General features: G+C 37.0%; 1 protein-coding gene and 1 pseudogene across 2 annotated transcripts in view; one reads left to right on the top strand and one right to left on the bottom strand.

Annotated features, from left to right (window-relative positions):
* LINGO2 (leucine rich repeat and Ig domain containing 2) overlaps nt 1–15,581 on the bottom strand; it is a 1,121,241-nt gene that overhangs the window by 82,735 nt on the left and 1,022,925 nt on the right. The window contains exon 1 of one of the 2 annotated variants that reach the window (XM_033122204.1): nt 14,109–14,222. The exons of the other annotated variant lie outside the window; for it this stretch is intronic. The gene's annotated coding sequence lies outside the window, so the exon portion shown is untranslated. Of the gene's footprint in view, nt 1–14,108; nt 14,223–15,581 lie in introns of those variants that run through there. 2 annotated transcript variants of the gene reach the window in all.
* Nucleotides 1–15,581, top strand: part of LOC117032073 (heterogeneous nuclear ribonucleoprotein A1-like) — a 59,776-nt pseudogene that overhangs the window by 35,435 nt on the left and 8,760 nt on the right.

Genomic DNA, 15,581 nt, shown 5'->3' with positions numbered 1-15,581 from the left:
AATAGCTCATAATTCTAGTTTACTAAGTGTAGGATGGTAGGTAAAAGCATGGCCTTTAAAATCAGACAATTCTGGGTGCAAATTATAGCTCTGCCATTTAACTGCCACGTGGCCCTGGACAAATTATGTGACCAACCTAAACTTCAGTTTCCTCTGAGGCATTATGGTAATAACCATAGCTACCTTACAGAGGTCTTTTATGACTTAATATATAAAAATCACTTAGCATAATACCCGGTGCATATTACAGGCTTAGTAAATACTAGCTTCATTTTATTAAAAGCAAAGTGTTTTATCTAAAACACTAAGGTTTATACTGAACAAGATACGAGCAAAACTCTTTGTAGGAACCTATAAACCCTTATCAGAAGTTTTTTTTAAAAATTAAAATAAATAGGTATAATTTTAGCCTCAGCGAGACTAAAAATTAGAAATCTATCTGCTTACCCCCAAGTAAATTGACAGATTTAGTGTAATTGCAGTAGAAATGGCAGTATGAGTTTTTAGAATTCTATAAAACTTGCATGAAAAAGGTGAGAAAAGGTGAAACTATAATAGATGATCTGAAAAGAAGAATTGAGGAGAAAATCTAGTTATATAAGACATTAACCTAATAAAAAAGTATGAAAACTTAAAATTGTGTGGTACTGGTGCCAATACAAAAAGGCGCACAACAGGAAAGAGGGGAACGATTAGAAATAAACCCAAAACATATGTGAAAATTTAAGACAGTTTTTCTCAAAGCGGCAAAGAAGTCTTATTTATTAAGTTGTATTAAGATAAAATATGGCAGAGGTGTACATGTCTAATTATTATGCTGTTTTGTACACCTGAAACTAATAAAAATAAAACAAAACAAGAAGATAAAATACGACAATTGAGAAAATCAAAGTGTTAGAGCAATGCCATACACAATACAGGAATCCATAGAAGAGACTCAAAGGACATAGTATCATGAGTGAATACACAGAAATTGAAAGCCTTTGTAAGCAAAAACTGATGTAAATTAATTTTTTGCATAACAACAAATGATTGAGAAAAATGTTTGTATTCAAAATGTCAGATAAATTAACATTCATAATATATGAAAAGTTCATTCAAATTCAGAAGGAAAAGCTCAAGGACCTAAAATCTGCATAAGCCATTTTATGAGCACCAAAATTACAGAGGAAATATCCATAATGAAACACAGGGGGAAAGACCATCCTTGATGGAACCAGGAGATACATTTAATCACCTATTAAAGTAGCTAACAAATTTTTAAAAAATATACCCATTGCTGGTGAAAATTTAAGGAATCTGTTATTTTCATTTATTCCTAGTGATTATTTAAACTGTTATACTCCTTTTGGAAAGCAACATATTAAGAATAATAAATTTATAGCCATGAGAAGAGTGGATATAAAATAATCTAATAAGCAAAAAAAAATGCATAAGATAATTACTCTTATTCAGTAATTTTAGTCTCTAGAGTGTCTTCTAATGACATAATTCAACAGAAACAGAAATGTATACACAGAACAGCTATCTATGACTCCAAAGACTGAAAAAAGTTTCAATGTCCAAGTTTAGAGGAATGGATTGAATAAAATCAATCAGTGAAATATTATTTAGTAATTGAAATGACAATATTAAAGACATATAGAAATATTTAAAACACCATGATCAACGAAAATAGCAACATATATGCATTTTTCTTTTTGCATTTTACACGCACATAGGATGTATTCTATCCTGAGTGCATGCAATGTGAATGCATGTGTATGCAAAATGTAAAATACAAAAAGTGCTAATAGTACTAGAGGAAGTAATAGTACTAGAGGAAGATAACGTTAATTTTTCAATCATTATTTATTTAAGCATTTTTTTTTAAAGTTTCATATTGTTTCCAGTATAAAGATAATTTTGAATTCTAGTTCTGTTACACAACTCAGTTATCTCTTTTGACTGGAAATTTGTGACTGAATATTTGATAAGAGAATACAAAGTCATTACCTAAGCCAGCAATGGGCAACACGACAGCAAGAGCTCTGTAGCTTGTCATTATCCATGCACTCCCCCAGGCATTGTCTACTAAGTTATTACTGATTCTACTCTGGATACATAAGAACATCACAATGGGGTCTTAAGTCTTGGTGGTTTAGGGGAGAAGACAGACAACTAAGTTTGCAAACTTGTTGCAATGATGCTGCTAACCTTTTTTGATATCAGAGGGATTATTCATTATGAATTTGTACCAACTGGACAAACAGTTAACCAAGTTTACAATTTGGAAGTGCTAAAAAGGCTGCATGAAAAAGTTAGACAAAACAACCTGAACTTTTTGCCAACAATTCATGGCTCTTGCACCGCGACAGTGCACCAGCTCACACGGCACTGTCTGTGAGGGAGTTTTTAGCCAGTAAACAAATAACTGTATCGGAACATCCTCCCTACTCACCTGATCTTGCCCTGAATGACTTCTTTCTTTACCCGAAGATAAAGGAAATATTGAAAGGAAGACATATTGATGACATTCAGGACATTAAGGGTAATATAATGACAGCTCTGATGGCCATTCCAAGAAAAGAGCTCCAAAATTGCTTTGAAGGAGGGACTAGGCACTGGCATTGGTGCATAGCTTCCCAAGGAGAGTACTTCAAAGGTGACTGTAGTGATATTCAGCCATGGGGTATGTAGCACTTTTCCTAGGATGAGTTCGCGAACTTAATTGTCTGACGTCGTACAAAGTGATCATTAAATTATAATGTAAATGCAGCACTCAAGTTATGCTAGGTTATTTTAGAAGTACCAAGAAGGTATCTAATTCTACACAAGAGATAACAAAAGATACTAGGTCTGAGTTCTATAGGATTAGTAGAGTTAGTTAGGCAACAACGATAAATGGTTTAGAGAAAGGCATTACATGCGGGGAGTAGGCATGAAGGTAAGAAGTGGCATAGCAAGTTGAGACAACCTCGGCAATGAGGGAAAGGCAGGGTTGCAGGTTCGTGTTTAAGTACTGGTTCTACCACTTATTAGCTGGTGATGCAGATCATTTCCTCATCTATAAAATGCAAATCATTCCACCTACCTCACAAATTGACAGAAGGATTAAGTGAGTCATATACATAATGGAGGCACTATAATGCTTGCCATGTGGCTGGCTGTCAACAAATGAAGGCTACTAATGCCACTGCAAGGGCTTCACTGTTACTGGAATAAAAAGTTCAAGGCAGGATGAGATAGGTGGAAGGAGACAGATTATGGAAGGCTTCTTTATCAGGCTGGACCACATCCCATAAATTATTGAGGTCTCTGAAAGTTTTTAATCAGGAAAGCAACATGGTCAGGTTTGCTTTTAAATGGGTCACTCTGAAATCTGGCTGGAAGTTGGATTTGATGGGGTCAACACTGGCATAGCAGTAAGAAGGTCCGTGAGCAGGCTGCTGTAATAGCCTTGAAGGGGATGATGAAGGTCTGAAATAGGAATGGAAATAAGGGAACGGTTGGAGAAATGTTCAGCAAGTATAATTGTTAGGGCTCTGTGATTGCTTAGAGGTAGGAGAAAAAAGAGAGAAAAGTGAGGAGTCAGGCATAATTAGCTTTCCAGTATGGGTGGTTGAATGGATGGTAGCGCAGCAACTAAAACGATAAATGAAAAGAAGGATGATTGGAGGCAAGCCAGTGAGTTATTGGTACCCACATGTGCCAGGAACTCTGCAGAGCTATAGGCTTGTGAAGATGAATAAGACGTGGCTCCTCACTGCAAGATGCTCACATGCTGGTAGGGAAGACAGACATAAACAGGCAAATAAAATGCAGTTTGCTATATACAGTCTCCTATCTTGAATCTTAGCAAAACCATCTGATATCTTATCATGAGGAAGTAAGACAAATCCCAATTATGGGACATTCTGCATGACAATTCAACTCTTTGAAAGCATTAATGTCGTGAAAGACATATGTGTGTGTGTGTGTGTGTGTGTGTGTGTGTGTGTGTGTGTGTACAGGTATAGATATATATATAGATCTCTCTGTCTCTCTCTCTGTCTCTCGCTCTCTCTCTACATATATATGAGACAGTTCAATGTTAAAGGATACTAAAGAGGCATGACAACTAAGTGCAATGGATGATCATTGATTGGATACTAATACTGCCACTTCAGGATAACAGTTAAAAGGACATTACTATGATAATTGGGAAAATGTAAGTATGGACCATAAATAAAATAACAGTACCATGTCACGGTTAAATGCCTTAGGTGACTAATGTGTTTATTTAGAGGAGAGTTCTAGGTATTCAGACGTAGATGCTGAAATAGTTAAGTAGTTGGGGCAACATACCATGATGTCTATAACTTATTTACAAATATTTATGCTATTTAAAATATTTGTATAGTATTTTATATATATGGATGTTACGAATGTATCTAGAGAGAGCACACGTGTGAATGAGGCAAATGTTCAAATTTTCAATAAAGGGTGTCTTATGTTCATTTTATTCCTTTTCAATTAATTACAGATTTGAAGTTTTCAAAATAAAATGTTGGGAAAATACATGAGGTACATGTTATGATAGAGGTGGATTCAACATACCAGTAACAAGTGTGGGTAAAATATAAGAAGGGTAAAAGTTCTGTTTTTAGCTAACCATTCTCTTCAGGGTTTTCTCCATGCTTTCATTTTCCTGCAGGTAATGCTGTGTGAAAACGATCATTTCAGAAAAATTCTGGCTGTGACAGCTAGGTGAGTCACATTCCATTGTATCACAGAAATTGACACCATGTATGTCTTAACTCTAGCACCACCAGCCAGTGTAGATGTCATTTTCTCCAATGGGAAGACTGAGCCCGTAAGAAAGGATACAGTTATATATGTTACTGGAACAAATTCATAAGACATATGACAAACCCTCTACCTCCCGAAGAAAAGTTAATCCTTTTGAAAGTGTCTCTCTACAGCATTCTTAAGTTTTTTTTCTATTGAGGAGATTTTTTTCTTGTCTCCCATTAATTCTGGAAACAATATTAGCAATTTCCATTTATTGATTATCTCTATGCACCAAGTACTATTGCTATTTTGCATATGTGATGTTCATTTATCCAAAATGTATTTATTAAGTGAATACTATACACCAGGCATGATTGATTCTAGGCACTGGAGATCAGCAGGGAATATAACAGATATAAATCTCTGCCTACTGGAGCTGGTTACATCTCAATGATTTCACTCAAACTTCATTTATGATCTTATCTGATCTTCACAATAAACCTGAAAGGGAGGTTTGATGAGATTTCAAACCTTCCCCAGTGTTACAGCTGAATGCCAACCATACTCTTTCAAATTCCAAACCACTTGATTGTTCTATACCATCTTTCTTCTTTCCAATAACTCAGCATCATTGGAATTTGAAGAATTTGCAAGCTGATGTGGTTCAACAGGGATCTGATAAAGAATAAAGGTATACGTCTACATGAAATCCAAATTAAAAAAAAAAAAAAGGATACAGAGTCTGTCTAAGAATATGCAGGATAATCTGGGACATAGAGTTTGCAGAGTACAGCATTGGAATATCTTGTACCTAACAATAAAAATAAGCAGGGAATGTGCAAAAGCATCATTGCCCTGGGCACTGTAGGCATTGCCTTAAACTCCGTGTGCCCTATCTCTCATTATACAGTTTGGGTTGTCTTTTGCAGTGTTCTTTGTGCTCTTATCACTTTGATATGCTAAGGCGCTTTGACTCCACAGTGAGTGAATTGGGCCCAGCAGTGTTCCAGATTTAAATTTTAATTCATTAAAGAAGCACATAGTTGTTTGTACTGAACTGAGCAACAAAATTATGAATTCTGAAAAAGACAGCCGAAATGTATTCCTATAGTAACTTGATCTTTGACAAAGTCGGAAAGTGCTGCAAGTCGGAACTACTTAATAATGAAAACAACGATGATCCTGGAGAATGGAAATTTAAAGTACTAATACCAGCAATTAGATGTAATGACTAGTTTATTAGGCTATCATTTGTGTGTTATTTCTGCTTCAACACAAAGCCTATTGCTCACACCTCATGCCTACGAGGCAGTCTCCACTGTGGGGAATTTGGGGGCTTCCAAGAAGCCATAGAGAATAGTTCTGGGATTTTTGGTTCTCACTGTGGAGCACCTCCTTTCCCAGAGATACGCCAGGGCAGGCTCTAGCACCATCTGCCAGAGAGGCCACAGTGCAGCCCAGAAAGTCCTTTAGCACTCGTAACCGCAAACACCTGATTTTAGAGCATGAATCTCTCGTGTGAATGTGTGGCATGGATCCTCAAGGATGGGACTCAGAAATCATAGCTCTCACAGCTAGAAAGAAGCTATGCTATTCGTTCCCAAGCTTTCTGGCAGGAAGGGTCTTACCATTACAGATGGTGAATTAAAGCTCAAGAAAGTCAAAGGTAAGTGGGAGAGAAGAGACATCTATTAGCTCTCGAATGCATGACATTTGGCACACAAGGGTTACTTCACAGGAAAATACCAATTATCTGGAAATTTTATGTGAAAATTATTTGGGTTTGCAAGAGCTAGATAACTGATTCCACGGTTCACATAGCATGTATGTGTACAAATAAAAATCTGTATTCAAACATGTTCAACAGATATTTATTGAGCATCTACTCTATGTTTGGCACGCTGTAGAAAATGAGGATGAAATATTGACTAACACAAGTATGTTTCCTGTCCTTGTGAAACTTACAGTCCAGAGAGGAATACAGAGCAATCAATAGGCAACACCCTGTAATAAGACCCTTTCTAGGGACACAGAAGTTGTCATGGGAGTCCCAGGAAGGCTCCCTAACTAGACATGGGGTTAGGAAAGATTCAGCAGAGCAAATGATATCCACACTGAGTCCTGGAGAAGAGAGAGGAACTAGATGACAGGGAGGCGGACAGAGGGGTTCGGACAGACGCAACAACAGAGGCAAAAGGCTAGTGAGAGAATGGGACAAACCTGGGGAAACTGCTGGCAGTTTAGGACGACTGGATGGCAGGGTGCAAGGACAGTCGCAAGAGACAAAACTGGAATGTTAAGGAGAAGCACGATGACAAGTGACTGAAGAACCGCCATTAATTTGGGGAGCATATATTTCCTAAAGAACTTTTAATGGATAAAACTTAATACATGATGTGTATCTCTATTTTATAAAAAATTTATAAAAATGAATAGTATAGACGTTGAGTCAGGTAAAACCTTCAAAGAAGTACTAATCGCAACTTCCAAGAGTCTCAAGCCTCACTTGATGATGATGCTAAATTCTGTATTCCTTCCTGGGATGTCATAGTTTGTGGCAGTTCAGTACATTTACCATCCAGGCGATGGGGCCAGTCTCAAGGTGCAAACTATTAGACTATGTAGTGGTTCGCAACTCTGGCTGCGAATTTAGAATCACCTGGGCAATTTTAAAATAAATTGATGTCCAGGTCTCATCCTAAGATTCTGATTTAGGAAGTCTATATTGGAATTGGATGTTGATATTTCAAGGGCAGGGATGTAAATGCTAAAGGCAGGAAAGAATCCATGTTATTCCCTATTCTCAGAGCTGATTATGTCTTCTCAGCTAGATCACGAGCTGCTTGCAACAGGGGGCTTTGGCTCCCACTATCATTAATTACTACTACTACTATTTCTACAGCTAGCTACAGAACAGATATGCAATAAAACAATTATTGATTAACAATAGCCATAGAGGAGAAAGGAAGACCAAATATATCATCTGTGCTTAGTATCAGTTGCCAGTTGTTGAGCGTCTACTATATGCACTGCTGTATCTCTAGGGCTTAACACTTTATGTGTCACAAGGTAGGACCTTCATAAACATATATTGAATGAATGAGTTAATCTCCATTGTAGAGATAAGGAAAATGAAGCTAAAAGTTACTTAGCTGGAGTCACAAAATTATGTGATTCCAGATAAGGCTGTTGGCACTCAGAAGGGTAAAACTTGTGCCAGTACAGGATGTTGAAAAGTGTTGAGAAGATGTGCCCAAAGGCACTCTATCAGCAACAACCCTTGTGGATACCTCACCTTCCAGAGGTGTGGGAAATACCTGTCCCATCTGCTAGTTTGGTGAAAACTTCATGCCCTCCATGTGCCAGCACTACTACTCAAAAATGTCTAGTCATCACAAACACCTCTTACCCAGGGCAAGCTTAGCCCACGTTCTCCCAGTGACCCAGCGCTCTCTACAGAGGGGAAACAGGCCATAGTCCAGCTGACAGGAACAAAATCCTGGATGTGGATTTGTTGATGTAATAGAGACATACATAGGTATTATGTGAGGGTGGGGCTCAGTGACGGGAGATGGGAGGAGTCTGTTATAGAACTGAAGGGATCCATGCTGAGAGGGTCACTGGGGACCTTGGCCTTTCACGTACTTATCATCAGGGCAGTAAGAGAAATGTTGACCACAAGAATAGAAAGAGTACCAGGCACACAAATTCATGGAGGACCTGGAAACTTCTCACACCTTCTTTTGCTTTCACTCAGTAGAACCAAAGGAACTGTGGTTGCATCTTAGTCTTTCCTTGAGAATTGACGTTTTTGTTGGTTTGGCTATTTTTAACACTTTTATGAAGAGGCTACACGGGGTGTAGAAAGATCTGTAGTAGTTGAACGGACAGACATTTGATAAGACCTGACTTGGTCTCCACATGGTATTGCCACACCCACATACATACATAAAAACCTCTTCCTATCTACACCTTAACTAATGCAGTATATATTATGGATATTAGAGAATCAATATATATTATAGTTATTGGCTGAAGGTCCTCAAACTATATTTATCACGATTTTAAAAATAAGAAACTTAAAAGTCTTACATCACTCCCTGTTTTTACTACCTCTAAAATAAATAAAATACAACAAGGATTAGGCATTGATTTGAGGTTTTTTTGGTGAACAGGTTCTATATTCTGTGAACTAATTCAGAGAAAATTATAGTAACAGATTTATAAATAAAAACCAAAACATCATATTGATATTATCTATAGATGTTAAATCCTAAGTAGCTGATCATATTATAGGTTATAATATCCAAAGACTTATAAGTTTCAATATTTCCTTCAGTTTTTTTACTAAACCTAAACTTTAGGTTTTTATACTATTTTAGAAATATAGCCTTTTCAATTATCCAAACACTACTTTTATATCATCCTTTTTTTTGCTTGCATGCCTAATACTCCACTGTGATATAAATAAAAGTATCCTTTCCTTTCCTCTAAAATGTGAATCACTTCACACAAACTTTACTAAAATATAATTTGCTTTCTGATTAAAGCAAACAAAACCCCCACACAAACCTACAATAAAATATATAGCCTCCCAAAAGGAAGCTAGATTTTAATCAAGAATTTCCAGAAACCATAACATGCTTTACTTACAAAATGCACGTCAAAGCAAAATGATAAAAACCTGAACTGGCTTAATTTCTCACATTTATGCTGACTTAGGTCCTTATGAATAAGGAGAAGGCCTAGCTTCTTTTCCTTTTCCCTGTACTACCTATAGTTAGGTCTTCTCTGTTCTTACACGGCTTAGTAGTGTCCTGACGGCCCAAGTCGGGAAAAGCTGCTCGATGAACAAGTCCCAGCCATGGACACTGAATGCCAGCCCACTGCAGGCACTGCCCACTTCTGTCTTACTCAGTAACGCGTCTCTGATTGGTGTAAGGGCGTTTGCAGCAACACTATTTGCATAAAGCAAATAGTCTTATGAAAGGGAAATAAATCCCAACATTAGTAAATTATGAAGTACTTCTGTGGCTTCCACACCGAATTAGATTCTTCATTGGAGTGTTAGGGCTTTGGTATTTTTTCTCATAATTTTTTTTTTTTGTATCATGGACTTGCATAAAAAGGTAAGCTTCCTTTCAAGTTTACTAGGTTTCCATGAAGAAAAAAAATGAAGGAAATTCTCTTTTGTTAACTATCTGCTGTGTTAATTAAAAATTTTAGTTATCTTTTTCAAAATTCCATTTTTCTTAAACGTTTAAATGCTGTTCTTCCGTTCTGTTTGAAGCTTATGGGTATAATTTGATTCAAAAGAAGTTAAGAGTAAGCTTTGCTTAGTCTACGTCATCACAACCTGTGTTGGTTTCAGAGTAGGTATTAACAAATGTTAAAAGCATATGTTTTTGTCCTGTCTTATCACGCTTTCCATAAGAAAACTACCCTTCCCATATTTTCAAATAAATATGCAGAGTTCAAGTGGTTCATCTGGTCTGCTCCCCTTCCTTCACATTCCAGGGATGCCCTGTGGTTTGCATATGACTCAGGCCTGACTGGACAGCTCCCCGCCTGCCACGTGACAGGTCCAGGACCATCAGCCCACGGCAGGAGCTATCAAGGAAAATGCACTTTGGGATCTGCAGCTCAGAGAATGAATGATCTGGGGCTGCCACCAGCCATGCTGTTGGTGTGTGGAGCAAAAGAATTGGGGCCTATGGCTTAAGCTTGAGTTGTGTTTTTGCCACTTGTGATTCCAAAGATTCCTGATCTGTACAGAGAGAAACTGAGGTGCTGGCATTTCTTTTGCAATGAAGTGACATAGCATCTTTGACAAACTCACTCAGTCTATTCTTTTGCTATGAGAATGACAGAAATAAATAAGAACTTACATTAAAATGCTACAAAATTTACAGAAATACTATATTCGACTTTAAGAGACTAAAACAAAATGAATATCTACATGGTGATATAATGTTTATTATTCTCATTTTGAAACTACAACTGTTACACTTATGAATGGGAAAACCGATACTCCATCACCAAAAAGTTCAAACTAATTTAAACCAATTTGTCCTTGTCTTTTCTAATAAGATATTGGCTGCACTAATTTTTTCCAAGGTATTCAAATTTATATGGGCTGAAATATATTCCACGCCTAACTCAATTTGCAATCACTAAGTTAAGCAAAGTTAAAGTTTTAATTAATCAATTAATTAGGTAATTACATTTCAGGACTTCTCAGAACTCTATTTATGTTAATGTGTATTGTAAATCTACAAAAAGGAAACAGAGTATTCAGCCTTTTCTTAAGCTTATTTAATTATGGAACTATTTGCCCACTAAGCATTTTCAGGGGACTAGCATTCTACAAGATACAATTGGGAAATTCCAGTCTTTGTTATTAAAATGAGCCTTTGTACGGTACTTGCAAGTTATAATGCGCATTGAAATAACTATCCAAGAAGAGATCCCATTATATTATGAGGCAGTGTGATGAAAGGTCAAGACTACCTGGATGTGAATGTCTGCTCTTCCACTTACTAACAGCTTTCTAAATGTTTTACCTCTTAGGTTTTTGGTGAAAATCAAACAGGGTCTTCTCAGTGTCTAGGCTACCCTTCTCCTACTTTTACATGTAGTTTATTCTTAAAAAAAAAAAAGAAATCAGCTTCATCATTGCTACCTTCCCTAATGTCCTCTTTCTGCTTCTGTCTACTGTTATATCATTACATATATCACACTGCACCATAACTCTCTTTTTATTGATTTATTTCTGCCATTAAACTTTGGGATAATTTAAAGTCAAAAACATGATTTGATCATATCTCTGGAGACAAAGCATAGTGCCTGACATTTAGTAAGTTCTCAATCAATGACTGTGCCAATTGGAAAGTCATCCCTCTTAGCCGCTTACTAACGAGTAACTCCAGCTGCCAATTGATAGTAAAAGGCTTAATGGGTCAAAATATTTGATGCTATTATCACTAAAATCTATTCCAGGAGACTCCAAAATGGGATGCTTCCACCAATGGTGGCGTTGACAGGGGTGCAATGCAATCACGGTCATACCAAAAGAAAATAAAAATTATATTTCTATATGTATATTTTTAATTAAAAAAACCCTTTAATCTTTATGGATATATCACATATTCATTGTCATCCATATGCGGTCTGTATTGCAAAAGTACCCTAGGTATTTTTAGGCCAAAGTGGAAGTGCTATCATACATAGGTATAAAAGTGGTGACTTAATTCACTCCTTGTTTTTCAACATTATAGTTGCTTAAGTAAATTTATCGTTTCTATTACCGGGCTTAAACTAAATAAATGTCACAAAGTGTATGGACTTAGATGTACTCTTATAACATATTAGCTAAAATTAGCTCATGTGGGAAAAAGGCATTGCCATATTAAGGCATTAAAAATATAACTTATTCCAATTTAATCAGATCTACTATTAAATATTTATATTTTTCTTAGCTATGCAACAATTGTATATATGTAATAGTTATTATATGCAATATATTATTATAATTATATATATGATATATAGTTTAAGTACTGGGAATAAATGAGATAGCTCTGAGGTATGAAAGGTGTTCTGTCTCACGGTCAGAAAACCTTTAGGACCAATACTATGTCTAAACTTCTCAGAGATATGGGTTTGATAGAGTCCAGATATTTAAGCATTATAGAAAGAGATGAACAAAAGAACCCAAGACTGGAAAAGAAATGAGATAGGGAGGGGCTTCACATTCAGATCTGAAACTGACACACCTTGCCAGATTCCCATGGAATACAGTCCTTATCAGCATTTCTCTGTGTTGCCACAGGATTGGTGACTACCTTCTGCTCTCTTCCTCTTTTCCAATTAGCACATTTCATTAAGGAATCAGCATTTCTCATTTCAGAGCCATACATTTCCGTATCTATCCCGTTCTAGTACCGTATGCCCATAGTGTGTGTGTGCGTGTGTGTGTAAATAGGCTGTATATATAATAATTTCTAAACGTACTTTTTTGAAATAACAGCTTAATTGAGACATTAATTCATATATAATACAACCCACCTATTTTAAATGTGCAATTCAATGGTTTTTGGTGTATGCGTTGAGCTGTGCAACCATCACCACATTTTCATTAATTTCCCAAAATGTCCTGCACTCATTAGTAGTCATTCCCCTTCCACTCCCTTCATCCACAGCCCTAGGCAACCACTAATCTACTGTCGGTCTCTATAGATTTGCCTACTCTAGACATGTCACATGCCTAATATATATTTTAGTACTACATTTACTCCTTATCCTACACTGCAAAATTTTATCTGACTTCAGAAGAATGTAACAACTTTGCTCTGATAGGAGGAAATCATAGAACTAAGGCAAAAATACTTCAGTATCAGGCTGGTTTCTGGAACAATCTAGAAGTTGTAGAACATAGCTAGGGACAATTCATACTATTTTGTGTGTACAGAAATGGAGGAACGTAATAAAATATCATCCATCACTACAAATGATTTTGTTTTGAAGCCATACACATGATTTTAAATGCTTAATACTTCTGGAGCATTTTCTGAAATATTAGGTTTTTGGTCTAGCCTTTTATTCACATAATGTTAATTAAGCCATGTAATAAATGCCAGGCACTATGCTTTGTTTTTACAAGTCTGTGGCAGAAAATAGGTCTGTATTATTATTCCCCTTTTAAAGATAAGGAAACTGAAACTTAGAGAAGTAAAGTGAGTTGTCCCAAACCACACAACTTATACATAGAAAAAAATAAGTGTTGAATTTAGGTCTTCACACTCCATCATGTGCAGTTTCCATCATATTACATTTCTACCCTCAAGTCTTTCTTATGTGAAGATTCTATACAAAATCTAATTCCATAAAAACTGATTAATGACTTCTCCCAGACCATTTTCCTAGGTTATCTATGATTATAGTTCAGATATTTCTACACTCAACAGAAATCCTTCCCTATATTTAATATTGTGGGTTTAAATACAAAACTTCATCGAAGAGTCCTTCTTTCCTGGTTTGTTGCTTTCCCCAATAGTCCCATATGCCGGAGCGTTTAGATATTTGAGCTCTGGAATTTACTATTCTCCTCATTCATATCTCAATACACAATACTCTCTCCCAGTTATTAAATCCCAGTGGGCTTGTTGCAAAATAAAAAAAAAAAAAACATAAGACGAAAAATAATGTGCAATCATTTTACACAAACAGTCTTGAGCTGGAAATTCAGTAGGGGGGGAAAGCAAAACGAGGGGAAAAGAACTGGCAGATTACAAGGTCAGCCCCCATCCACAGCTGCAGTGGCATAACAACATCAGAGAAACGTCTAATCACCTTACCAATCATTGTGGTTTCTTGCTGTGTTTAGTACAGTGTGTTTCAGGGTAGATTGCCGCTTTCCTAGCTTTTAAGTGCCGCCGGCTTGAAGGCACTGACATTTCCAGGAGGCGTACACATTTAACCCGGGGCAGGAATCATCTTCTGCAGTAAACAAGGCTGCCTATACGCAGGTTGGGATTCCAGAGTCCACTGGCATAAGTCCTCTGTGAGCGGAAACGGGGCCAAGCCAGACAGGACTGCGCTGATGAATCAGCCAGGCTTGTCTTGGCACAGTAACCTAATAAACTCCAACTGTGAAAGGCACCGCTGGTGCTGAGAAACCCAAATGTTCATAGTAACAGGACTTTCTCCAACACAGTGGTAAGAAATTCAAGTGGTCCTGTCTGCTAGTAATATCCAGGGCACTACCTCATCCATATAATTAATCCCCAGAGAGGTAGCCAAGGAACTCTTCTGATTACAAAATAATGGGTCCATCAGGCACAATTAGTATCCAAGTGAAACATGGCGGTTTGCAGGAAAGCGATTGAAGTAAACAATTCCAGGCCCTGAAAGGGGCTCACTTCCCAATTAACCCTTAGAGGGCTAATCTGTTTGCCTGAACAAAACCTAAGCTCAAACCTTTGTCAGTTGGCATGTTGGGGGAACGATTTTGATCAGATCTTACTAGGCATGGTTCTGGCAAGTGGAAATGACTAATCTCTGAAGACTTCCAGTATAGAACACCCGGAAAACACCCAGGGCTTAATGAACATATTAAATAGTGATTTGCTAAGGCATTAAAGGATATATTATGGAGCGTGGGTCCCAGAAAGAGTCAGGAGAATCCTAATTCTTGGAAGCATAGTGATCCTGGCCTTGCCACTGGAGAAAAATATGTGTTTTCTCTCTGATAGCTGTATAGAACCCAACAGAACACCCTGCATGCAGGACATGGACAGACTAACTTATGGGTGTGGTTTGCTGTAGAATGAGGTTGGGAGAGATAAAAATGTTGGTTGCGCTGGACTCTCAATAAATAAACCACCCACTGTCTCAAGATCAATTTTAGTGATCACGCTTTTACTCTGTACTCTGTTGAGAGTTGTTCATCGCTGTACTCCAGCCCTTAGAGCAGTGCCTGGTACAAAGCAGGTGCTTCCCAAACTACCTGTTGAGTAAATGTATCAATGCCCTAAAAGCGGCTACCTGTGAATGAGAGGATAGGAGGTGGGCAGCAATCATCCAAAGCACATATTTAAGAGTTGTATGGTGAACAGGGCAGTGGTTGATCTGATATGTTGTTGGTTGGGTCTTTACTACTTTTAACAGTACATATAAATAGTATATATATACGGTTTGGGATATATATATATATACACATATATATATACACACACAAACACACACACATATATATACATATATATACACACATATATATGTGTATATATATGTTATATATATCCCAAAAAATGTATACACATTAGAAG

Source organism: Rhinolophus ferrumequinum, chromosome 12, assembly GCF_004115265.2.
Source record: "Rhinolophus ferrumequinum isolate MPI-CBG mRhiFer1 chromosome 12, mRhiFer1_v1.p, whole genome shotgun sequence".
Taxonomy (NCBI): domain Eukaryota; kingdom Metazoa; phylum Chordata; class Mammalia; order Chiroptera; family Rhinolophidae; genus Rhinolophus; species Rhinolophus ferrumequinum.
This window is presented reverse-complemented; position numbering and strand designations above follow the sequence as displayed.